Consider the following 25,175-nt stretch of genomic DNA (forward strand, 5'->3'; position numbering starts at 1 on the left):
GATTTCATTTTATTTCTCTTTTGGTTTAAATCTAAATTTATATCAATCTTTATTCATGTGATCAATTAATAACTAGTCCTGATGTGTTCTTCTTTGAGTTAAAGCATGTTTTGCCTCAATGAATAGTTAAGCAGCTCAGATGCCTTAGTGTAGGAGTGGAGAGAAGCCCTGTTAGAGGTAAGAGTTTGACATTTGAGATGAAAATACTGATGTAGTAAAAGGCCAGTCCTATATGTTGAGTTGCCAAGTGTTCTATCTTTTGGTCTACCCATAGTGTGACCTTGAAATTATGCTGATAACAAAATTTGTACCTTGATTTGAGTGCTTTCATTATTTTGAGCTTCTTTAGAAGTATTTCTCTTCAGTCTCTTGTTCTATTATTGCACCTTAGATATAAATGTGAATGTATTTTCAAAAACTGCTGAGATATCATTCAATCTCAAGTATCTGAGGTGAGATAAAAACATTTGTGAATATTTAAATTCAAAAAATTTATTACAGTAAAAGACATTGCCATTAATTACCTTCAAAATATCTTATCCCATCATTCTTGCCACTTTCTGAAGCAGTTCTGGAAGTCTTTTGTGTCTTTAGGAGGTGTGGTAAATATAGTGAATGTTGCTTCTAAATGCCATTCAGTGTAAAGGCAGACTCATAAAAACATTACACTATGTCCTCATTTTACTGGATCTGGCACTGTGCAGCTTTTTACTCTTCGCCTAAGTCAAAATGACCAAAATGCTTTGAACTGATTCAGAACATAGAGGCATCAATGGCAATGCAACTAGGCCCTCAAGTGTGTTTGAATCAAGGGTGCGTATTTTGAGGGAGATTAATGGCAATGTGTCTTTCACTATAATGAAATTTTAAAATTTAAATATTTACCTTTTTTTTTTGGTACCGGGGATCAAACTCTGGCCCTTGCACTTGCAAGGCAGGTGGCAAAACCACTGAGCTAAATCCCTGGCCCTATTTTACCATATTTTTAGAGCATATCATATGTACTCCATTTTTCTGGAATAGAAGGGTGGTGAAATATCTACTTTTTTATTTGACTCTTCAGAGGTAGATTAAAGAAAGTTATATAATAAACACTGATAAACACTTAGGCATAATTCCACATGCACATGACATACTTTGATCATTTTCACCCTATAAAAAATTTAAAAATCTTAAAAAAAATTGAAAGTCTTAATGGTGTTAAAGATTTTTTCCCCCAATTCTCGTTATTAATAAAAAATTATTTTAAAGCAACAAAAAAATGGTATAATAATGCTCTGAAAATTGTTATTTCCCTTAACATATTGTGAAAATCTATGTATGTACATATAGATCCACCTCATTTTCTTGATGGTTGTGTTATACTCCATTGCTAGAATCCTTTCAGTTGTAGAAACAGGCTTGTGAAGATTTTGGAACTAAAGTCTAAGGGTGAGGGGAAATTTTATGCATGCTTGTGTGGATCCGTACTTACAGTTCTATCTTCCTTGGTGCTGATTTCATTCGCAGGTTATTGCTTCTTGGCCTTTTGGCTAAGATCAAGTGTAGCATCATTCATAGATTTTCATTCTCAGGTTAACTTTTTCTAAAGGTAACCTCTACCAGGCCCAGTTTTTATGGACTGAAGAGGAGGGAGAAGCTGGGTATGGTGGCACATTCCTGTAGTCCCACACTAGGAAAGCTGAGGCAGGAGGATCACTGTGAATTTGAGGCTAGCCTGAGCTACATAATGGGTTCAAGGCAAGCCTGAACTACATAACAAGACCCTATCTCAAAAAACAAACAACTCCCTCCCTCAAAAAAGAGGGGAGAGATATTTTCCTTCTAGTGTCTGACTGGCCCTGCCTGTGTATTGCCATTGTTCTTTGACTAGTCATCAAACAGGAATAGAAAAGAAAAGAAAAAAAGGAATGGAGCTATAATGATAGGTTTGTGCTTTCTGTTAATTGGTTCTGGGAGATTTGCAAGTACTAAGGGAATTATTTTGGCTGGAAAGGGTGGTGAGTCATGGACTGTCCTCTCCTCCTTTCCTCCCCTTCCCTCCCCTCCCCACTTCTATCCAGTACCAAATGACAGGTACTAGGGCAATTTTTTTTTTTGTACCAAGGATCAAACTCAGGGCCTTATGCTTGCAAGGCAGGCGTCGGCACCACTGAAGTAAATCTCTGGCCCAAATTTTTGGTTTTTTGACACAGGGTTTCACTAGGTCAGGATGGCCTTGAACTTGAGGTGATCCTCCTGCCTCAGCCTCCTGAGTGCTGGGATTGCAGGCATGCACCACTATACCCGGTGCCTATTTACTTTAATCCACATTACCTGTAACACAATGTAAGTAGTATTGTTTGTGGAATAATACCAAAAATTCTGTATGTGTTGTTACAGGTGCACTTTTTCCTGAATATTTTTGTTTCAAGATAGATTGAAGGGCTGGGGATTTAGCTCAGTGGTTCTGCTGCCTGCCTCAGAAGCACAAGGTCTGGAGTTTGATCCCCAGTATTTAGACCTTGATCCACTTCAATTTTAGTTTAGTGTGTGGTGAAAGATATGAATCTAGTTTTAATCTTTGGCAAGTTGAAATCCAGTTTTTCCAGCAACATTTATTAAAGAGGCTATCATCTTTCTTCCACTGAGGGTGGTTGGCTCCTTTGTCAAAGATGAGGTGGCTGAGTATGTCTGGAGTTGTTTCTGGATCTTCTAATCTATTCCATTGATCCTCGGGTCTGTTTCTTTTCCAGTACCATGCTGGTTTTATCACAGTGGCCTTGTAGTATAGTTTTATGTTGGGCATTGTGATGCCGCCTGTCCTGTCTTTGTTGCCTAGAATTGCTTTTGCTATTCTAGGTCTCTTCTGGTTCCAAATGAGTTTTTGGATTGTTTTCTCTAGCTCTGTGAAATATACTGTTGGGATTTCAATCGGATTGCATCGAATCTATATAGCAGTTTTGGAAGTATGGCCACTTTTACTACATTGGTTCTTCCTACCCAGGAACAACAGATGTCTTTCCATTTTCTGATATGCTCTTCAATCTCTATTTTCAGAGTGCTGTACTTTTCAAGGTAGAGGCCTTTTACTTCCTTCTTTAGATTGATTCCTAGATATTTCAGTTTTTGGATGCTATTGTGAAAAGAATTATTTCCCCAGTTTCTCATTCAGTGAGTCTGTTATTTGTGTACAAGAAGGTGACTGAGTTTTGAGTGTTGATCTTGTATCCAGTTGCTCTGCTGAATCTGTCAATTAAGTCTAGAAGGTTTTTAGCAGAGTTTTTGGGTCTTCTATAATAGAGTATCATGTCATTAGCAAATAATGACAGTTTAACTTCTTCTTTTCCTATCTTTATTCCTTTTATTTCTTTCTCCTGTCTAATTGCTGAGGCTAATGTTTCCAGAACTATATTGAACAGGAGTGGTGATAATGGCCATCCTTGTCTTGTTCCTGGTTTTAGCCTGAAAGATTTTAGTTTTTGACCATTTAGTATGATGTTGGCTGTTGGTTTTTCATAGATAGCCTTAATCAGGTTGAGATAAAGACCTTCTATTCTAATTTTCTGTAGGGTTTTTATCATGAATGGGTGGTGGATTTTGTCGAACGCTTTTTCTGCATCTATTGAGATGATCATATATATGATTTTTGCCCTTGGCTCTGTTAATAAAGTGTATTGCATTTATTGATTTACATATGTTGAACCATCTTTGCATCCCTGGGATGAATCCCACCTGGACAGGGTGTATGATCTTCTTGATTCTCTGTATTCTGTTTGCCAGTATCTTATTGAGGATTTTTATGTCTATGTTCATTAGGGAGATTGGCCTGTGGTTCTCTTTTTTGGTTGGGTCTTTCTCTGCTTTTGGAATCAAAGTAATGTTTGCTTCCAGGAATGAATTTCAGAGTATTGCTTCCCTTTCAATTTCATTAAAGAGTTTGAGAAGTAGTGGTATTAGCTCTTCCCTAAATTTCTTGTAGAATTCAGCAGCGAAGCCATCAGGACCTGGGCTTTTCTTTGTTGGTAAATTTTTAATTATGTTTTCAATTTCACTGATTGCAATGGGGGTGTTTAGAATTTTATATATTCTTCGTTCAACTCTGGTAATTTATATGTATCTAGGAATCTGTCCATTTCTTCTGTGTTTTCTATTTTATTGAAGTACAGGTTCTCCAAGTAGGTATTGATGATCCTCTGGATTTCTGCTGGATCTGTTGTGATCTTACCTGTTCCATTCCTAATTGCCTGGATTTGAGCCTTTTCTTTTTCTTGTTAAGATTGGCTAAGGGTTTATCGATTTTATTTATTCTTTTGAAGAACCATCTTTTCAATTTGTTGTTTTTTTGTATTGTTTTCTTAGTTCCCATTGCATTGATTTCTGCTCTGATTGTTATTTCCGCACTTGTATGAGCTTTGGGCTTGTGTTGCTCTTTTTCTAGGAGCTTGAGGTTCTGCCTTAGGTTGTTTATTTGAGCTCATTCTATTTTCCTGGTATGGGCATTCACTGCTATGAGTTTCCCTTGTACAACTGCTTTCATTGTGTCCCATATATTCCTGTATGTTGTATTGATATTATCATTTAATTGTAGAAACTGTGTAATTTCTTCTTTAATTTCCTCTGTGGCTCATTGGTTGTTCAGGAGAGTGTTATTCAATTTCCATGTGTTTGTGAAGTTCTTGCGGTTTCTTATGCTATTGATATCCAGTTTAATTGCACGATGGTCTGATAATATACAGGGATAACTTCAGTTCCTTTGCATTTACTTAAACATGTTCTATGAACTATCATGTGGTCTATTTTGGAGAATGACCTGTGTGCAGCTGAAAAGAATGTGTATTCTGATTTTGTGGGGTGGAATACTCTGTAGACATCTATTAAGTCCATTTGTTCAAAAGTTTGGTTCAGCTCTAGTGTTTTGTTGTTTATTTTCTGTCTAGATGATCTATTTGTGACAGCGGGGTATTGAGGTCCCCCACTACAATTATATTAGTGCTTATTTGGTTTTTCATGGCCATTAATATTTGTTTTATATAGTTGGGTGCACTAGTATTTGGTGCATATATACTTATGATTGTCATCTCTTCCTCTTGGAATGTGCCCTTTACAAGGATGTAGTGACCTTCTTTGTCTCTCTTAATTAGTTTTAGTTCTTTGAGAAATCTACACACCAATTTCCACAGTGGTGCACCAGTCCACACTCCCACCAGCAGTAGGGAAGGGTTCCTTTTTCCCCAGAGCCCCTCTAGCTTTTCTTATTGGTTGATTTCTTAATAGCAGCTATTCTTTTTGGAGATGGAATCTCAGAGTTGCTTTAATTTGCATCCCTCAAATGACCAGTGAAGTTGAGTATTTTTTCATATATTTATTTGCTGTTTCTAATTGTTCATCTGAGATGTGTCTATTTTTCACATGCCCAGTTTTGCATTGGGTTTTTAAATTTGGGGGTTTGTTTTTGCTTTTTTTAATTCTTTGTATATTCTAGATAATAGTCCTTTATCTGAATAGCTGGTAAAATTTTTTTCCCACTCTGTAGGTTGTCTCTTCCCGCTGTTGGCGGTTTTTCTTGCTGTGCAAAAGCTTTTTAATAAGATGAGGTCCCAGATGTTGATTCTTTGTATGTAGTATTTCTTGTGTGGTCTAGGTTTTGTTGTCATGAAGTCTTTACCTACCCCTATGTCCTCAAGAATTTTACCTATTCTCTTTTCTGGCAGATTGAGTGTTTCTCTTTTAATATTTAGATCTTTGATCCATTTCAATGTTAGGTTAGTGGGTGTTGAAAGATATGGGTCTAGTTTCAATCTTTGGCATGTGGAAAGCCAGTTTTTCCAGCACCATGTATTAATGAGGGTATCTTTCTTCTAGGGAAGGTGTTTGGCTCCTTTGTCAAAGATAAAGTGGTTGAGTATGTCTGGAGTTGTTTCTGCATCCTCTAGTCTGTTCCTTGATCCTCAGGTCTGTTCTTTTGCCAGTACCATGTTATTTTTATTACTGTGGCTTTGTAGTATAGTTTAGAGTCAGGGATTGTGATACCCCCTGCTTTGCCTTTGTTGGCCAGAATTGCCTTTGCTCTTCTAGGTCTCTTCTAGTTCCAAATGAATTTTAGGATTGTTTTTTCTAATTCTGTAGAAAATACTGTTGGGATTTTGATTGGGATTGCTTTGAATCTGTATAACAATTTTGGAAGTATGGCCATTTTCACTATATTGGTTCTTCCTGTCCAGGAACAAGGGATATCTTTCCATTTTCTGATATCCTCTTCAATCTCCTTTTTCAGAGTACTGTAAGTTTTCTTTTTCATATATATATAGTGAAAATAATGTGTATTTAGAATTAGCCAGCTGGACTCAGTTTAGATGATCCCAATTTTGTTGCCAACATCCAAAGCATCATAATCAGGAGTCAGTTGAACATACACCTTCTTCTCTCCCTTAGGCCAGCTTAGGGTATTTGACCTTGGCCATGTCAGTGTCATAGAGCTTCTTCACAGCTTGTTTAATCTGGTGCTTATTGGCCTTGACAGCCATAGTGAACACGACTGTGTGTGGGGAGCGGTGGCAGCCAAAAAAACTCCATTTTAAGTTTACCCTCCGTTGTAAATAGGGGATTATGTTTTGGGGAACCGTGTCCTTGCCAACTCCAATGCTTACCTTCAGCGGTTGCCTTAAAAACAAGATGAATGTTCTATAACCTCAAGAAACAAAGTAGCCCTTGAGGGCGGGGAATTCCCAAAGAACTAGTAAACAAGGAAGCAGGTGTTTTGATAAAGGTCATGATTAATGACCTAACTCACAGAGTGTGTAAAAGAAAGGTGAAAATAAACTTGGGGCGCTCGGTCTTGGGAGCCCTCCCGACTCTGTCTCTTTGTCTTATTTTCTCAGTCCTCCTTTCCCCCATTCAGGAACCTTTCGACTGGTGGCGGCTGGTCCGTCACACTGTGTTGTTGTCCTTTATCTTCATGCTGACTCTGTGGTCAGGGGGAACTTGGTGATGGCATAGTGGTCAAGCTTGTTTCTCCTGGGAGCACTCTTCCGACGGTTCTTGGGCTGCCGCCAGAGTTGCAGTGTCTTGGGATGGTAGAAGGTTGGTGATGTGTGGATTTTCTTCTTTTTGTGGCTGTGGATGCCTTTCAGCACAGCTTTTTGGCTTTCAAAGCTTTTGCTTCAGCTTTGGGAGGGGCAGGAGCTTCCTTTTTCACCTTTGGTGCCATCTTGGTAAAAAGGGTGTTTTCTTTTACTTTCTTGGTTAGATTTATTCCTAGGTATTTTTTTTGGATGCTTTTGTGAGAGGGATTCTCTAATTTCTCTCCATGGGTCTGTTATTTGTAAACAGGAAGGCTGTTGACTTTTGAGTGTTGACTTTGTATCCAGTTATGCCACTAAATTTGGTTATCAAATCTAAAACTTTTGGTGGAGTTTTTGGGGTCTTCTATGTAGAGTATCATTTCATATGCAGATAATGATAGTTTAACTTCTTCCTTCCGTATCCTTATTCCTTTTATTTTTCCCCTTTCCTAATTGCTCTGGCTAATGTTTCTAGAGCTATATTGAACAAGAGTGGTGACAGTGGGCATCCTTGTCTTGTTCCTGATTTTAGTGTGAAAGATTTCAGTTTTTGTCCATTTAATAGGATGTTGGTTTGTCGTAGGTGGCTTTTATGAGATTGAGATTGGGATTAAAGTCATCTATACCAATTTTCTATAGGGTTTTTATCATGAATGGGTGTTGGACCTCGTCAAATGGTTTTCCTGCACCTGTTGAGAGGATCATATAGTTCTTGTCCTTAGTTCTGTTAATATAGTGCATTACATTTATTGATTTGTGTATGGCGAACCATCCCTGCATCCCTGGCATCCCACTTGGTCATGGTGTATAGTGTATAACCTTCCTGATGATTTGCTGCATTGTTTGCCAGTACCTTGGAGATTTTTATATCTATGTTCATTAGGGAGATTGACCTGTAATTCTCCTTTCTGTAATTTCTTCCAAGAATGAATTTGAAAGTATTGCTTCAGTTTCAATTTCATTAAAGAATTTGAGGAGTAGCAGCATTAGGTCTTCTGTGAGAGGTTGTCTCAGGACGTGCTGTTCTCCTGATGATCACATGACTGACTCCCAGGTCCTTGGCATGCCAGGATCGGATCAGCTTGCTGAGAATTGGGGCGGAGAGCACACAGGCCCGTGAGACACTCTCTGCTGCCTGAGAAAGTAGGGGAGAGCCTATCTATAAATCATTAGCAAGGCCACAGTGTTTTTTAAACACCCCAGCAACCATTTTAGCCTTGCAGCTGCGTCTGCTTGCTTGCTTATCTGCCTGTTGAGAACAGTATAAAATGTACTCACTTCAAAGAATATATGCCCTTAGTCTCCTATGGCTCTGGGTCCCCCGTGTCCCTCTTTTCTTTCTTCTCATTGCACAGTCTTCAAGTCCGCGTCTCTCTTCGAGGAGACCCCCACAACTGGCGCCTGAACAGGCACTTGAAAGGAATCCCGGTGGCTATGTGGACATCTGGACCTACTGAGGTCGGTAAGTACGGGGTTATGGGACAAACGCAGGCGCGGGGCGCCGCTTTCTCTACTTTAATTTATCATCTTTTAAAGGCACAGGGAGCGCATGTATCTCGGGCTTGTAGTGATGCTTGCCTTAAAATAGTTACAGAATACAATCCTTGGTTCCCGGATGAGGGAACTTTTGAGGATGAAACATGGGTCCAGGTCAAGGATAATATTATCAAAGCCGTCCAAGAGGGTGAAAATATGCCCGTGGACTTTTGGCCAATTTGGGCATTGATCAGGGCAGTTTTAACTCCGTTTGGAGCAGGACAAGTTAGTCGACAAGACATTGTCAAAAGTGCATCAATATCATTGCATGAATATGAATTGGATGATGAGTTAGAAAAGGTTAAAAGTGAAAGTAAAAATTTTTTTTCCCCAGAACAAATGAACCGATCGGGCCCGTTTATGAAGCGGTGCCCGCGCCTCCTCCTCCTCCCATAAAACAGCCAGATGTGCCTCAGTCTTTGCATTCTCGGGTGAGTTCACCCACTGAGTCTGATAACGAGTCAGTGACTTCAAAAGATTTTGCAGCAATAGCATCTAAATTAGGTCGTGGAAGCGATAGAAACAAAATGAAAGTAAAGTGGCGTGGCATAACAACAGTCAGGTAGAAATGTGAAGCTCTTTGAAGTCATGGCCTGTATGGCCGCTTTGGGGTTTGATGAAGAATCTAGATATGCATTTCCAGTTAGATGAGATGTTGACCTACAAGGACAGATTATCCCCCCTTATGAAGGGTTAGACATGGCTCATATGCAAACAATGAAAAAGGCAGTTGTTTTGTATGCACCGCAGTCTGAGTATTCTAAAGAAATGCTAAATGGCCTGGTAAGTACAGCGGGGAATTTTCTTCCCTGTGATTGGCAAGTGTTGGTTAGAAATTTACTAAAACCTGCAGAGTACATACAATGGCACATGTGGTATAATGAATTATGTGCTCAAAATGCTCATGAAAATACACGTCAGAATGCCCCATTTAATCAGCTTACTTATGACATGTTGGCTGGGACCGGACAATTTGATATTGTTGCAGCCCAAATTACTTTCCTCAAATGATACATGACCAGTTAAAAGAAAAAGCTCTTGAGGCTTGGGATAGAATTACGCCTGATGGTGAACCTAAGGGTAGTTATTTGAAAATCATGCAAGGACCTAATGAACCATATGCTGATTTTTTGGCTCAATTGGACACTGCCATTTCATGAGGAGTGGCTGGAGAACAGGCTAGACAACAAATTGAGAAGTTGCTCGCTTTTGAAAATGCTAATGAGGATTGCCAAAAAGCAATTTTACCAATTAAAGAAACTGGCACTATATGGGATTTTTAAAAAGCATGTAGAAACATTGGATCTCAGAGTCATAGGGCTCAACTTTTGGCTTCTGCCTTGGCGGGTTTGACTAAAAATAAAGAAGGATGTTTTAGTTATGGACAAACTGGCTATGTTAAGAAAAATTGTCCCTAGAAAGATAATAATAATAATAAACAAAAAAAGACAATAGAGGTAAAGAAAACCTCTGGGGGTTTGTCCTAAATGTAGAAAAGGTGTCCATTGAGCTTGGGAATGTCGATCTAAATTTGATATAGATGGGAACCCTTTTCAGGGAAACTCGAAGAAGGGGGTTTTCCGAACCCCCAACAACAGTCAAAATCGGGGCACTTTTTGGAATTTCAACAGCCAAGTGCAGACAAACCCTCCATATTATCACTTTGCCCCGCCACTGCAGGCAGTGCTGCCCTCGACATTCCAGCCTTGGAGGACTTTACCATTGTTTCCTGGCACTGTGCCTCAGCATGTTCCTACTGGTTTATTTGGCCCTTTGCCAGCTCAAACTTTTGGCCTTATACTTGGCTGCTCTAGTCTTAGTTCAAAAGGAATTTCGGTCATTCCTGGAGTAATTGACTGTGATTATGGAGGAGAAATTCAGGTAATGATGAGTACACAAATACCATGGCAATTTACAAAGGGAGTCAGAAATGCACAAATGCTGTTACTTCCTTATATTTCTTTAACTCAGTCTCATAATATTTGGCGTGGAGGCTTTGGAAGCACTAATAATTATGCAGTAAATTAGGTAACTAATATTCAAGCTAATTCTAGACCTTTGTTATCTGTAAAAATTAATAACAAAAATTTTGAAGGTTTAATTGACTCTGGAGCTGATATTACTATCTGTGCCAAGAAATATTGGCCTAAGTCTTGGCCCACACAGCAAATCTTTTGTGATATCACTGGTGTCAACTCTGAACACATAAAAACTGTTGAACAAAGTGTCTATATTTTTCCATGTGAAGGTCCTGATGGACAGAGAGCCACAATCCGCCCTTATGTTCTTGACATTCCCATGAACTTGTGGGAAAGAGATTTAATGAGCCAGTGGAGAGCTCACATTATCATTCCAGACAATTACTCTCAACAAAGTATCAATATTATGCAGAAAATGGGTTATGTCCCTGGGAAAGGTTTAGGAAAAAATGAACAAGGAATTCATGAAGCTCTGCCGATAGCTCCTAAGAACAACGGTAATGGGATTGGGTATTTTTAGGAGGGGCCGTTGTTTCACCTCCAGTTTAAAAAATTGATTGGAAGTCAGATAACCCTATATGGATTGATCAGTGGCCCCTAACTAAGGAAAAGCTGGAGGCTGCAAAAATTGTTAATTCAAGAGCAATTAGAAAAAGGACATATAGAAGAAACCACTTCTCCTTGGAATTCTCTGATGTTTGTAATTAAAAAGAAATCTGGTAAATGGAGACTTTTAACTAATCTAAGAAAAGTAAATGAGACAATGCATCCTATGGGGACCCTTCAATCGGGACTCCCTTCACCTGTAGCTATTCCTAAAGATTGGCATATAATAATTATAGATTTACAAGATTGCTTTTATACTGTTCCTCTTCAAGAAGATGATAGACAATGATTTGCTTTTTCTTTATTAAGTATTAATAATATTGAACCAGCTAAAAGATATCATTGGACTGTTTTACCCCAAGGAATGATGAATTCCCTGACTATGTGTCAATATTTTGTATCTAAAGCCTTAGAGCCAGTTAGGGAAATGTTCCCACATTCTTTGATCATACACTATATGGATGATATTTTATTTGCTGATCCAGATTTTTGTAGAGTTCAAGAAATTCTTCATTTTGCCCAACAAAACTTACAAGATTTTGGATTAGTAATCGCCCCCGAGAAAATTCAACAAAGTGAGCCTTTTAAATATTTAGGTTATGTTCTAGAAAGGACACATACACACCCTCAGTTAAATAAGAATAGATAATTTAGAAACCTTAAATGATTTTCAAAAATTATTAGGTGATATAAATTGGATTTGACCTTTTTTGGGGATTGCTACACATGAACTACATAATTTATTTGAGATTCTTGAAGGAGATTCTAATATTAATAGGCCTCGCAGGCTCACTGAAGCAGCAAGATGAGAACTATTGTTAATCGAAAGATTCAAGAGCAGTTTGTTAACAATAGACCTTACAAAACCTCTTTGTCTACTTATTTTACCCTCTGTTACTTTTCCCATTGCTGTTTTAGCTCAAGAAGATAAACATGTTGAATGGGTTTATTCAAAACATAAATATCCTAAAACTCTAACTCCTTACATTGATATTATCAGTTTTCTTATAAGTCAGGGTAGACAACAGGACAGGAACCTTCTTGTATAATTTTTCCTTTCACTTCTCTTCAATTTTTACAAACTTTGCAAAATTCAATGACGTTTCAGATCACTCTTGCAGACTACTTTGGATTTATTGGTCATCATTATCCAGCTGGGAAATTATGGGACTTCTTTAAAAGAACAGACTGGATATTATCTAAAATCTTAATAACGAAACCTGTTATTTCTGCTAAAACTTATTATGTAGATGGAACCAAATATAACAGGGCTGTTTTCTGATCACAAAATAATTTTTAAAATGTTAATTACCCACTATGATTCAGCCTAGCAGAATGAACTATTTGCAGTTCTAAAGGAATATTCTTCACCCTTAAATATTATTTCCGATTCCCAATATGTTGTTCATGTTTTAAATAATATAGAAACATCGATAATTTCTACTGACTGTCCAACACTTAAGCCTTTATTTGTAGAATTACAAGAAATAATTATAAAGAAAATAAATCCAACTTATATAACTCACATACGCGCACATACACATTTACTAGGGCCAATGAGTGAAGGGAACCAACAGGCTGACACTTTGGTAGCTTTTGGTTCACCTGAAGAACAACATGAGATGTTACACAATAATGCAGGTTCATTATATCAATATTGGAAAATTCCCTATTGACAAGGAAAACAAATTATTTTAAAGTGTCCAGTTTGTCATCCTCTACACCTCCATCCTGTTAAGGTAGGCAGCAATCCTCGAGGACTTCAGCCTAATGAATTATGGCAAATGGATGTTACTCATTTTCCTTTTTTTGGATGGCTTAGTTATTTACATGTTTCTATCGATACTAATTCTGGGTTTTTATGGGCTACAGCACAAATAGGAGAAGCAACACATAAGGTTATAAAACACTTATTAGAATGCTTTGCTATCATGGGTATACCTAGTAAAATTAAAACTGACAATAGTGGTCCTGCTTGTTCCTCTACTAGCTTTAAGTTATTTATGCAACATCAAATTTTACATATAACTAGTATTCCATATAATCCACAAGGATAAGCAATTATTGAAAGAGCACACCGCACATTAAAAGTACAATTATTAAAAATAAAGGGGGAATATGGGCAGGGACTGCCTAGAAATCTTAGATATATAAATATGATGAAAAGACTGATGACTGCCACATGCAATTCTTCATTCTGTGTTGTTTTAAATTTTTAAAATTTGCCTCAAGGGGATATTCTTATATGGCAGAACGACATTTTGCAGAGGATAATTTGCTTCCTGATCCGCAAGCAGTATGGATACAACAAGATGATCCAAAACAATGGGTTAAAGTATGGTTAATAATAAAAGGGAAAGGCTATGCTTGTGTTGTTCCAGATGGATCCTGAGAACAATTATGGACACCTCTTCAGAAAGTCAGGGCTCGGGACCCTGGCCCTGATCCAGTTCCCAGCAACATCTTCCGAAGCTCTGAGGATGGCTCTGAGGGATCCCAGCCCTCTAACCCCTCCAGTAGAGGAAATGGCAGCTCTTCAAATTTCTGGAAATTGTCATAAACAATGACCAAAATTCAATTGTGATCCCCCTACTTGAGGTCAAATTAAAAACCTAACACAAAGAGCTCAGCAGGTCTTAATCAAAACTAAGAATCCTGCAACACCAGAAAATTATTTTGTGTCTATGCTAGCTGTTCTTGCCTCACCACTTCACCAGTAAGTAGTCTTCCACTGTTACAACTGGTGGATTTGTCCGAGCCAGGTCCTAATGTTTTTACTAATGATTCCATCCATGTGCTTGCTCCCTGGGGAAATGGAAAACCTACATTCCCTTTAGAAGAAGGTAAATAATATAATATTTTCTTGGGGGTATAAGGAACTCCCTTTATGCATAGGAGGGGACACCATATGTTTACCAGTGGAACGCCAAACTTGGGCCTTTATTCTGCCCCCTCGTAGAGATTCCCACACAGTGTTGGGATTACTGCTTTTTTGTTTTATACTTATATCAATGATACTACCACCTTTGAGGGCAAAGGTGACTATCCTGTCTGTGAAGATATTTCTTATAAAAAGTTTGAATTTGTACCTATAGCCTGGGCCAGATGTCAAAGTAAAGAAGGTAAATATATGAGAGTTGAAAATCATACTTTTATTGATTGGGGACCATATGGCAAATTTTTAAATAACTATACAGATGATATTAATTCTACTGTGTGTGATTATCTTATTAATGTATGGAATACTAATGTCACTATGGAGCATCATCATCCTAAAGGACTTTTGGCCTGGCATGATGTTGGACTGTCAGCTCCTCATCCTCACCTTCAATTATCTGATGGCACATATGGACCTGAACAATGGGAACTTTGGAAACTTGCTGCTGCAACACAAGCTATGGGATCTTGGAATGGAGACTTTTCGGGAAACAAATATTCAGTCAGATTATTATTTTCATTATAATGCTTATTATATTACTGCATGTGTTAAATTACCTTATGTATTAGCTGTAGGTACAATCCAGGTTAATGATGCATTAAGAGCTATTCAATGTGATAATTGTAAATTGTATTCTTGTACTAATGCTTCTATGAGGGTAAATTAGTATAATGATATTCTGGTGGGGTTTTTTTTGCACTTTAAATTCTTTTATTGGTACATTGTAGGTATACAACACAATTACAAATCTCATTGGGAACTGTACCTTTACATAATGCATCTTGGTTCTTATTTTTTTCCCTATTCCTAGCCCTCCCTTCACCCCCTCCACCCTTCCCTATTTACAAAGACTTTATTTCCATTTTTTCCATTTCTCATCATTTTTCCTTTCCCTTCTTTCCTTTCCCCTGCCCCTCCCACTACCCCTACCCCATTTGGACCTTTTCTTCCTATTTTGCATTATCGATTATTCATTCTAATGATTGGTACATTTTAGGTATACAATATAATGACATTCATCATTGGAAATTTGCACCTTTACATAGTCTCTCTTGGTTCTTATTTTTCACCCTTGCCCAGCCCTCCCTTCAACCCCTCCAGTCCTCCCTATTTACAAAGATTTTGTTCCTATTTTTCCATTTTCTCATATTAATCCCATTCCCTTCTATCCTTTCCCCTAGCCCTCCCACTTCCTTCCCCTTTGCCCCTTTTCTTCCTATTTCACATTACCTATTATACATTTAGTCCTCATTTACACTTTCAGTTTCTCACACCAGAGAAACTATTCAGTAATTATACATGTGTGTCCTATTTATTTCACTTAAGAGTATTGCCTCAATGTGCATCCACTTAGCTATAAATGTCTCTAATTTCTCATTTTTTATAGCTGAGTAGTACTCCATTTTATTAAAAACCACATTTTCTTTATCCAGTCTCCAGTTGATGGGCATTTGGGCTGTTTCCAAGTTTTAGCTATCAGAAACTGTGCTGCTATGAACATGGGTGCACATATATCACTGTGGTATGATTCTTTTAATTCTTTGGGGAAGATCCCCAGCAGTGGAATAGCGGGGTCAAATGGGACTTCCAGTCCTAGTTCTTGGAGGTATCTCCATACTGATTTCCACAGCGGTTGCACCAGTCTACACTCCCACCAGCAGTGGAGCAGGGTTCCTTTTTCCCCACAGCCCCGCCAGCATTTGGTACTGGTTGATTTCATGATAGGAGCCATTCTTTCTGGACTGAAGTGGAATCTCAGCATTGTTTTCATTTGCATCTCTCAAATGACCAGTGATGTTGAACATTTTTTCATGTATTCATTTGCTATTTCTACTTCTTTGTGTGAGAAATGTCTGTTCATTTCAGATGCCCACTTTTCGATTGGGTCTTTAAATTTGGGAGGTCTGATCTTTTTAAATTCTTTATAGATTCGAGATAGTAGACCTTTGTCTGAGGAAGAGCAGGTGAAGATTTATTTCCCGCATTGTGGGTTGTCTCTTCACACTGCTGGTGGTTTCTCTTGCTGTGCAGAAGCCTTTTAATAAGAAGAGAGCCCACTTGTTGATTGTTTGTGCTAGTTCACGGGCAACTGAGGTTTTGTTCATAAAATCTTTTCCTACACCGATGTCTTCAAGGGTTCTACCTAACCTCTGTTCCAACTGGTTCAGAGTTTCTATTTTAATATTTAGATCTTTAATCCATTTTGATTTTAGTTTAGTGCGTGGTGAGAGATACAGGTCTAGTTTTAATCTTTGGCAAGTTGAAGCCTAATTTTTCCAGCACCATTTATTAAAGAGGCTATCTTTCCTCCAGTGAGGGTATTTGGCTTCTTTATCGAAGATGAGACGGCTGAGTGTGTCTGGCATTGTTTCTACATCTTCTAATCTGTTCCACTGGTCCCCAGGTCTGTTTCTTTGCCAGTACCATGCTGTTTTTAATCACAGTAGCTTTGTAGCAGAGTTGCAGGTTGGGGATTGTGATACCCCCTGCCATGTCTGTTACCTAGAATTGCTTTTGCTATTCTGGGTCTCTTGTTCCAAATGAATTTTTGATTGTTTTCTCAAGGTCTATGAAGTATGCTGCTGGGATTTCAATTGGGATTGCATTAAATCTATATAGCAGTTTTGGAAGTATGGCCATTTTCACTATATTAATCCTTCCTACCCAGGAGCAGGAGATGTCTGTCCATTTTCTGATATCATCTTCAATCTCTCTTTTCAGAGTGCCATAGTTTTTAGAGAAGAGGTCTTTAGTTTCTTTCGTTAGGATGATTCCTAGGTATTTCAGTTTTTTGGATGCTATTGTGAAAGGAATTATTTGCCCTATTTCTCTCTCAGTGAGTCTGTCATTGGTGTAGAGGAAAGCTATTGATTTTTGTGTGTTGACCTTGTAACCAGCTACTTGACTGAATTTGGTTATTAAGTCTAGAAGACTTTTGGTGGAGTTCTTGGGGTCTTCTATATAGAGTATCATGTCATCTGCAAATAATGACAATTTTACTTCTTCATTTCCTATCTTTATTCCTTTTATTTCTTTCTCTTGTCTAATTGCCATGGATAATGTTTCCAGAACTATATTGAACAAGAGTGGTGATAGTGGACATCCTTGTCTTGTTCCTGATTTTAGCGTGAAGGATTTCAGTTTTTGACCATTTAGTATGATATTGGCTGTTGGCTTTTCATAGATGGCTTCTATCAGTTTGAGGTAGAGACCATCTATTCCAATTTTTTGTAGGGTTTTTATCCTAAATGCATGTTGGATTTTGTCAAATGCTTTTTCTGCATCTATGGAGATAATCATATGGTTTTTGTCCTTGGCTCTATTGATATAGTGTATTACATTGATTTATTTTCATGTATTGAACCATCCCTGCATCCCTGGTATGAATCCCACTTGATCAGGGTGTATGATCTTCTTGATGATCTTCTGCATTCTGTTTGCTAGTATCTTATTAAGGACAGTAGCATCAAACTGTGTAGAAAAGGACAAACTGATAACTTCATTTACCACCTTTAAATGTATGAAATATATTTGTGATTATATAACAAAATCTAAAACCAGAAAATTGTATACAGTAAGTATGCTCTTAATATGGTGATTTTGCCCTCAGGGAAGAAAAGTTAAAATGGATTAAGGAGAAAACAAATAGCAGAAGAGGGAGATATTTGAAGCAAGAGTGGAGTACAAAGGAAGATTACAAAAATTTTGGGAAACTGGTGAAGAAAGAAGGAAAGAAAAAAGGAAGAAGGGTAATCTAGAACAGAACAGAACAACAACACCAAAAAACTAGAAACAATGTTCACATTCATCAAAACAAGAACAAAACAAAAGAAAAAAATTTCTAAGGAAAAAATCCACTTCAAGGTGCATTTCTGCTGTGACTGGTAGACACACTGAGCAAACAGAATCCAAATCTGTGTTGATTAATCCCAGCAAGCCAGTTGTAGATTTATGGTGGTTTAGTAGATAATTGCAAGAAGCCCGAACCTTTAGTTTCCCCAAAGTTCAGGTTGATTTCTGGCCGTAAGGCTGCAACCCAATTTGTTCAGGCTGCAACACTCCTTGTGCCTCCAGCCAGGTTGAACTTGGCTCCTTCAACTTGAACTCAGCTTTTTGACCTGCTGCCTTGAACTCAGTTCTGCCTCACCTTGACCCTGGAGCTGAGTGCTCTGAGTTTTGAGCACAGTTGGTCCCTCTCCAAGATGGCTACCAGCCAATTGTCCTCTCCTGGGGGATGTCTGAACTCTAATAAATCATCAGCCATTGCAGTCTGCTGTGTCCACTGCTCCATTTCACAGATATGTTTCTCTGTGTAGGCCTTTGATGTTGCCAGTAGTCACCATGTGGCTTCAGGTTCAAGCCACCCTTCCCATGCAGTGAGTTAGGGCTCAGGGAGAGAGCACCACTTGCTACCTCCTCCTTTATTGAAGTCTCTTCACTCTCCCCATTGGCTTCAGTTCTTACTTCAGATCCTTGATTGGTCCTGGGGCCCCCTTCTCTCCTCTTCCTCATGTTACTATATTCCAGCAGTGATACCAAATCTCAGAGATGCTGTTTCTCTACATTCACCACTCCACTATCTTCCCAGAAGTCCTCAACTGTAATTAAAAGAAATTGCAAAATGGATCAAAAAACAGTATTTAATATTCTGTTGTATGAAAAAATGTCATCTAATTCAAAGATTTATAGAGTAAAAATCTAAAGATGGGAAACAGTATTTCATAGACTAAGACACCCCCCCCCCCAATAGGAGTAACAATTTTCATCGTAGACATGGTAAACTTTAAGGTAAAACTGATTGGCATGGACAATGGTGGTACTACATACTAGTTAGTGAAACAATCCAACATGAAGAGATAATGTTTATAAATGTTTAGGCAACAAACGCTAAAGCACCTATCTTCCTAAAAGAAACTGGAACCAGAAGGATGAAATAATCATGATGGGAAATCTTTTTAGTTGTTGTTCTTGCTTAAATTCTTTTATTGGTACATTTTAGATATACGATACATTTACATTTATCATTGGGTGTTTGTACCTGTACATATCTTGGTTCTTATTTTTTCCCCATTACCTGTGGGCCCTTCACCCCCTCCACCCTTCCCTATTTACATAGACTTTGTTTCCATTTTTTCTTTTCTCATAATTTTTGTTTCCCTTCTTTCCTTTCCCCTTCCCTCTTCCCCTTCCCTTTTGGACATTTTCTTCCTATTTCATATTATCAATTATTCATTTTAATCCTTTTAAATCTTACACTTTAAGTTTTTTACACTAGAGAAACTATTCAGTATTTATACGTGTGTCCTATTTATTTCACTTAAGAGTATGTCATCAATGTGCATCCATTTAGCTATAAATGTCTAGTTTCTTGTTCTTTATGGCTGAGTAGTACTCCATTTTATTAAAAAAGCAAATCTACATCCAGTTTCCAGTTGATGGCTACTTGGGCTGTTTCCAAGCTTTAGCTATTACAAACTGTGCTGCTATGAACATGGGTGCACATATATCACTGTGGTATGATTCTTTTAATTCTTTTGGGAAGATCCCCAACAGTGGAATAGCGGGGTCAAATGGGACTGTTTTTTGATGTCATCTGCACTCTGTCCTGTTTCTTCATTGACTCCAATCAGTCTTATGTTGTTCTTCTTTGCATCATCTAGCAGCTGCTGGATTGATTTCTCGTGTTCCCTTACAATTTTAAAGCAGTTTTTCTTTTCCTCCTCACTAATTGCAATCTCTTCTTCTGTATCTGAAATTCTATCCTCACATTGGTTCATTCTGCTGTGCAGACTTTTGGTGGGGTTTTTAATCTCTTGGAAATCTGTTTGTATCTGTTTTATGGATTCCATTTGTTTCCTATGTTGGGATTCCATCATGTTCCTCAGATCCTCTATTTTTTAATCTGTGTCCTCTCTAGATTTCTTAATGTCTTGCACCATGAGCAAAATCTTTGCTGTTATCTGAGTAATTATTTCTGATTTCATTTTTCCCAGATCCTCTCTTGTTGCCAGTTCAGAGAGTCCAGGTGGTTGAGTATCAGAGTGTTCCACCTCACTTCCCTTTGGGGTTGCTGTAGGTGATCCAGAAGTCTGTTTTTGAGACTTGTTTATGTGTCTTCTCATTTCCACGGGGGGGGGTGCTTCTGGCACCCACATGGCTCACCTTCTGTGCCCTGGGAGCTTGGGGTGACAGCAGGGGGCCTCCCTCCGGGTGCTGGGACTGGCTGAGCCTCACTGTCCTAGGAGGCTGGGATGGAGGTGGGGCGCCCCCTTCTGGGTGCTGGAACCTGCTGAGCCTCTCTGCCCTAGGAGCCTGGGATGGAGGCAGGGGAGCTTCCTTCCAGGTGCTGGGACTGGCTGAGCTTCACTGCCCTAGGAGCCTGGGATGGAGGCAGGGAGCTCACCTATCAATGTTAATGACCTCAATTTACCAATCAAAAGAAATAAACTGACAGAATGGATTAAGAAGCAAAACCCAGCAATATGCTGTATACAAGGAACACACCCAACTCAAAAGGAAATCCATAGACTGAAAGTAAAAGGATGGAAAACAGTTCTCCACGCCACAGAAACCCAGAAAAAGGCATAGCAATCTTATTTGCAGACAAAGTAGATTTCAAACCAAAACTAAGAGAGACAAAGATAGTCACTACATACTTGTGAAGGGACCAGTCCAAGAGGAAGATGACAATCCTAAATATTTATGCACCAAATACGAATGTCCCAACTATACAAAACAAATATTAATGGACATGAAAAACCAAATAAGCACTAATACAATTGTAGTGGGGGACCTCAACACCCCTCTATCACAAATAGATCAACTAGAAATGAAATTCTAAAACTGAACCAAGCTATTGAACAAATGGACTTAATAGATGTTTACAGAGTGTTCCACCCCACAAAATCAGAATACACGTTCTTTTCAGCTGCACACAGGTCATTCTCCAAAATAGATCACATGCTAGCTCATAGAACATACCTAAGTAAATGTAAAAGAATCGAAGTTATCCCCTGTATATTATCAGACCACAGTGCAAAACAATTGGAGATCAATAACATAAACAGCAAAACTCACACAAACACATGGAAATTGAAAAACACCCTTCTGAAAACCTATGGGTGACAGAGGAAATTAAAGAAGAAATTAGTTTCTACAAGTAAACAATAATGTCAGTACAACATACAGGAATCTGTGGGACACAAAAGCATTTCTACAAGGGAAAGTCATAGCAGTGAATGCCCATATTAGGACAACAGAGAGAACTCAGTTAAATAACCTAATGCAGAACCTCAAGCTCCTAGAAAAAGAAGAGCATAACAAACCCAAAGCTCATACAAGAAATGAAATTATAAAGATCCGAGCAGAAAGCAATGCAATGGAGACTAAGGGAATGATACAAAAAAATCAATGTATCAAAGAGTTGGGTTTTTTGAAAGAAATAAAATTGATAAACCTTTAGTCATCCTTATCAAAAAAAGGAAAGAAATGGCTCAAATCCATGCAATTAAGAATGAAAAAGGTGAAGCCACAACAGATCCAGCAGAAATCCAGAGGATCATCATTTCCTACTTTGAGAACTTGGACTCTAATAAAATGGAAAACACAGAAGAAATGGACAGATTCCTAGATGCATACGAATTGCCAAAATTCAATGAAGAAGATATAGAAATTCTAAACACCCCAATTACAATGAGTGAAATTGAAAATGTAATAAAAAACTTACCAACAAAGAAAAGCCCATGTCCTGATGATTTCATTGCTGAATTCTACAAGACATTTAAAGATGAACTATCACCATTACTCTTTGAACTCATCAAGGAAATTGAAAGGGAAGACTTCCAAATTCATTCCTGGAAGCAAGTGTCACTTTGATCCCAAAACCAGGGAAAGACCCAACCCATAAAGAGAACTACAGACCAATCTCCCTAATGAACATAGATGCAAAAATCCTCAACAAGATACTGGCAAACAGAATACAGCGGGTCATCAAGAAGATCATACGCCCTGACCAAGTCGGATTTATCCCAGGGATGTAAGGATGGTTCAACATCCGTAAATCAATAAATGTAATACACTATATTAACAGAGTCAAGGACAAAAACCATATGATCATCTCAATAGATGCAGAAAAGGCATTTGACAAAATCCAACACCCATTCATGATAAAAATGCTCCAGAAAGTTGGAATAGAAGGTCTTTATCTCAACCTGATTATGTCCATCTATGAAGAACCAACAGCCAACATCATACTAAATGGTCAAAAACTGAAAACTTTCATGCTAAAATCAGGAACAAGACAAGGATGCCCACTATCACCACTCCTGTTCAATATTGTTCTGGAAACATTAACCATAGCAATTAGACAAGAGAAAGAAATACAAGGAATAAAGATAGGAAAGGAAGAAGTGAAACTGTCATTATTTGCTGATGATATGATACTTTACATAGAAGATCCAAAAAACTCCGTCAAAAGTCTTCTAGACCTAATTGACATATTCAGTAGAGTAGCTGGATCCAAGGTCAACACTCAAAAACAATAGCCTTCTTATATGCAAATAAAGACCTATTGAGAGAGAAATTTGGGAAATAATTCCTTTTACAATAGCCTCTAATAAAATGAACTATCTAGGAATCAACCTAACAAAGGAAGCAAAAGACCTCTACACTGAAAACTACAGCACTCTGAAGAAGGAGATCAAAGAGGATATAAGAAAATGGCAAGATATCCCTTGTTCCTGGGTAGGAAGAACCAATATAGTGAAAATGGTCATACTTCCAAAACTACTATATAGATTCAATGCAATGCCAATTGAAATTCCAATAATGTACTTCGCAGAACTAGAGAAAACAATCCAAAAATTCATTTGGAATAAGAGGAAACCTAGAATAGCAAAAGCAATTCTAGGCTACAGAGACATGGCTGGGGGCATCACAATCCCCAACTTGAAACTATACTACAAACTACTGTGATAAAAACAGCATGGTACTGGCAAAGAAACAGACCCGAAGATCAGTGTAATAGATTAGAAGATGCAAAAACAACTCCAGACATACTCAGTCACCTCATCTTTGACAAAGGAGCCAACCACCCTCATTGGAGGAAAGATAGCATGTTTAATACATGGTGTTGTTAAAACTGGATTTCAACCTGTCAGAGATTAAAACTAGACCCATCCCTATCACCACACACTAAACTAAGATCAAAGTGGATTGAAGATCTAAATATTAAGTCAGAAACAGTACACTTGCTGGAAGATAAGAGGTAGAACTCTTGATGACATTGGCATAGGAAAAGACTTTATGCACAAATTTTCAGTAGCATGGGAGCTAGCACGAATCAACAACTGGGATCTCATCATATTAAAAAGCTTCTGCACTGCAAGAGAAACTACCAACAGAGCTAAGAGACAACCTACAATGTGGGAAGAAATATTTAGCAGCTGTAGCTCAGACAAAGGTCTACTATCAAGAATATATAAAGAACTGAAAAAAATCAGACCTCTCAAATTCAAAGACTCAATTCAAAAATGGCATCTGAAATGAACAGACATTTCTCAGACAAAGAAGTAAAAACAGCAAATAAATATATGAAAAAATGTTCAACATCACTGGTCATTCGAGAGATGCAGATGAAAACACTGAGATTCTACCTCACCCCACAAAGAATGGATGCTAACAAGAAATCAATCAATAAATGGTGGGGTGGGGGTGTGTGTGGAGAGAAAGGAACACTTCTCCATTATTGGTGGGAGTGTAGACTGGTGCAACCACTGTGGAAATCAGTATGGAGATACCTCAAAGAACTAGGACTAGAGGTCCCATTTGACCCAGCTATTCCCCTACTGGCAAGATTCCCCAAAGAATTAAAAGAATCATACCACAGCGATATATGTGCACCTATGTTTAGAGTGGCACAGTTTGTAGTAGCTAATGCTTGGAAACAGCCCAAGTCCCCATTGACTGGAAACTGGATAAAGAAGATTTTTTTTTATAAAATGGAGTACTACTCAGCCATGAAGAATGAGAAACTAGAGACATTTATAGCTAAATGGATGCATAGTGAGGCCATACTCTTAAGTGAAATAAATAGGACACACATGTGTAAATACCAAATAGTTTCTCTAGTGTGAGAAACTGAAATTGTAAATAAGGATGAAAATGATTAAAATGAATATTTGATAATTTGAAATAAGAAAAGGTCCAAGGGTTTGGGGGTGGCGGGAGGGGAAGGGGAAAGGGAAGAAGGGAAAGGAAATATTATGAGAAAGAAAAAAAAGTGGAATCAAAGTCTGTGTAAGTAGGAAAGGGTGAGGGGGTGAAGGTTGTACAGTTAATGGGAGAAAATATAAGAACTAAGATACATCATGTTCAGGTACAAACACCTAATTATAAATGTAAATGTATACCTAAAATGTACCAATAAATATATAAATAAAAAATGAAATTATTTGCACAAGCAAATTAACCCAGGAATTTACCGTGATACCAGTGATGAAAATTGCTTTTGATGATTGCATTTAAAAAAATAGTTGTATTGTTAAATTGATTTCATTATAGGTAGTGTTTTTCAATACTATTATCTTAACCACTTTTCTCCTGACTTTTACAGAATAGTGATGTGTGCTTAACTTGTGTATTTTGAAAAATTTTTACTTCAGTTGAAATTTTGTAATATGCTTATCATTTTAGTATTTGAAATCCACTGCTGTGGGAGTGTAGACTGGTGCAACCACTGTGGAAATCAATATGGAGATATCTCAAAGAACTAGCATTGGAAGTCCCATTTGACCCGGCTATTCCCCTGCTGGGTATCTTCCTCAAAGAATTATAAGAATCATACCACAGTTACATATGTGTACCCATGTTCATAGGAGCACAGATCATGATAGGTAAAACTTGGAAAGAGCCCAATTTCCCATCAATTGGAGATTGGATAAAGTAAATGTGGTTTTTCTATAAAATGGATTACTACTCAGTCATAAAGAGTGAGAAATTAGAGACATTTATAGCTAAATGGCTGCACATTGAGGCAATACTCTTCGGTGAAATAAATAGGACACATATGGGTAC

The 25,175-nt window shown here is 38.0% G+C and overlaps 2 long non-coding RNA genes and 1 pseudogene across 2 annotated transcripts in view; 2 read left to right on the forward strand and 1 right to left on the reverse strand.

The window, feature by feature from the left end:
- On the forward strand, nt 1-15,530 carry LOC106008563 (uncharacterized). Its single transcript, XR_015446581.1, has 2 exons — nt 1-8,505; nt 8,914-15,530. It is a non-coding gene; the product is annotated as an uncharacterized LOC106008563 (long non-coding RNA).
- Nucleotides 1,513-1,658, forward strand: LOC147821767 (U2 spliceosomal RNA; annotated as a pseudogene).
- Nucleotides 15,056-25,175, reverse strand: part of LOC147821768 (uncharacterized) — an 18,213-nt gene continuing 8,093 nt past the window's right edge. The window contains exon 2 of the long non-coding RNA XR_015446582.1: nt 15,056-18,700. This is a non-coding gene — a long non-coding RNA (uncharacterized LOC147821768). The remainder of the gene's footprint in view (nt 18,701-25,175) is intronic.

The sequence above is a fragment of the Heterocephalus glaber genome, unplaced genomic scaffold (genome assembly GCF_053883595.1).
Source record: "Heterocephalus glaber isolate CG9 unplaced genomic scaffold, H.glaber_assembly_v1.0 deba00001707, whole genome shotgun sequence".
NCBI lineage: Eukaryota > Metazoa > Chordata > Mammalia > Rodentia > Bathyergidae > Heterocephalus > Heterocephalus glaber.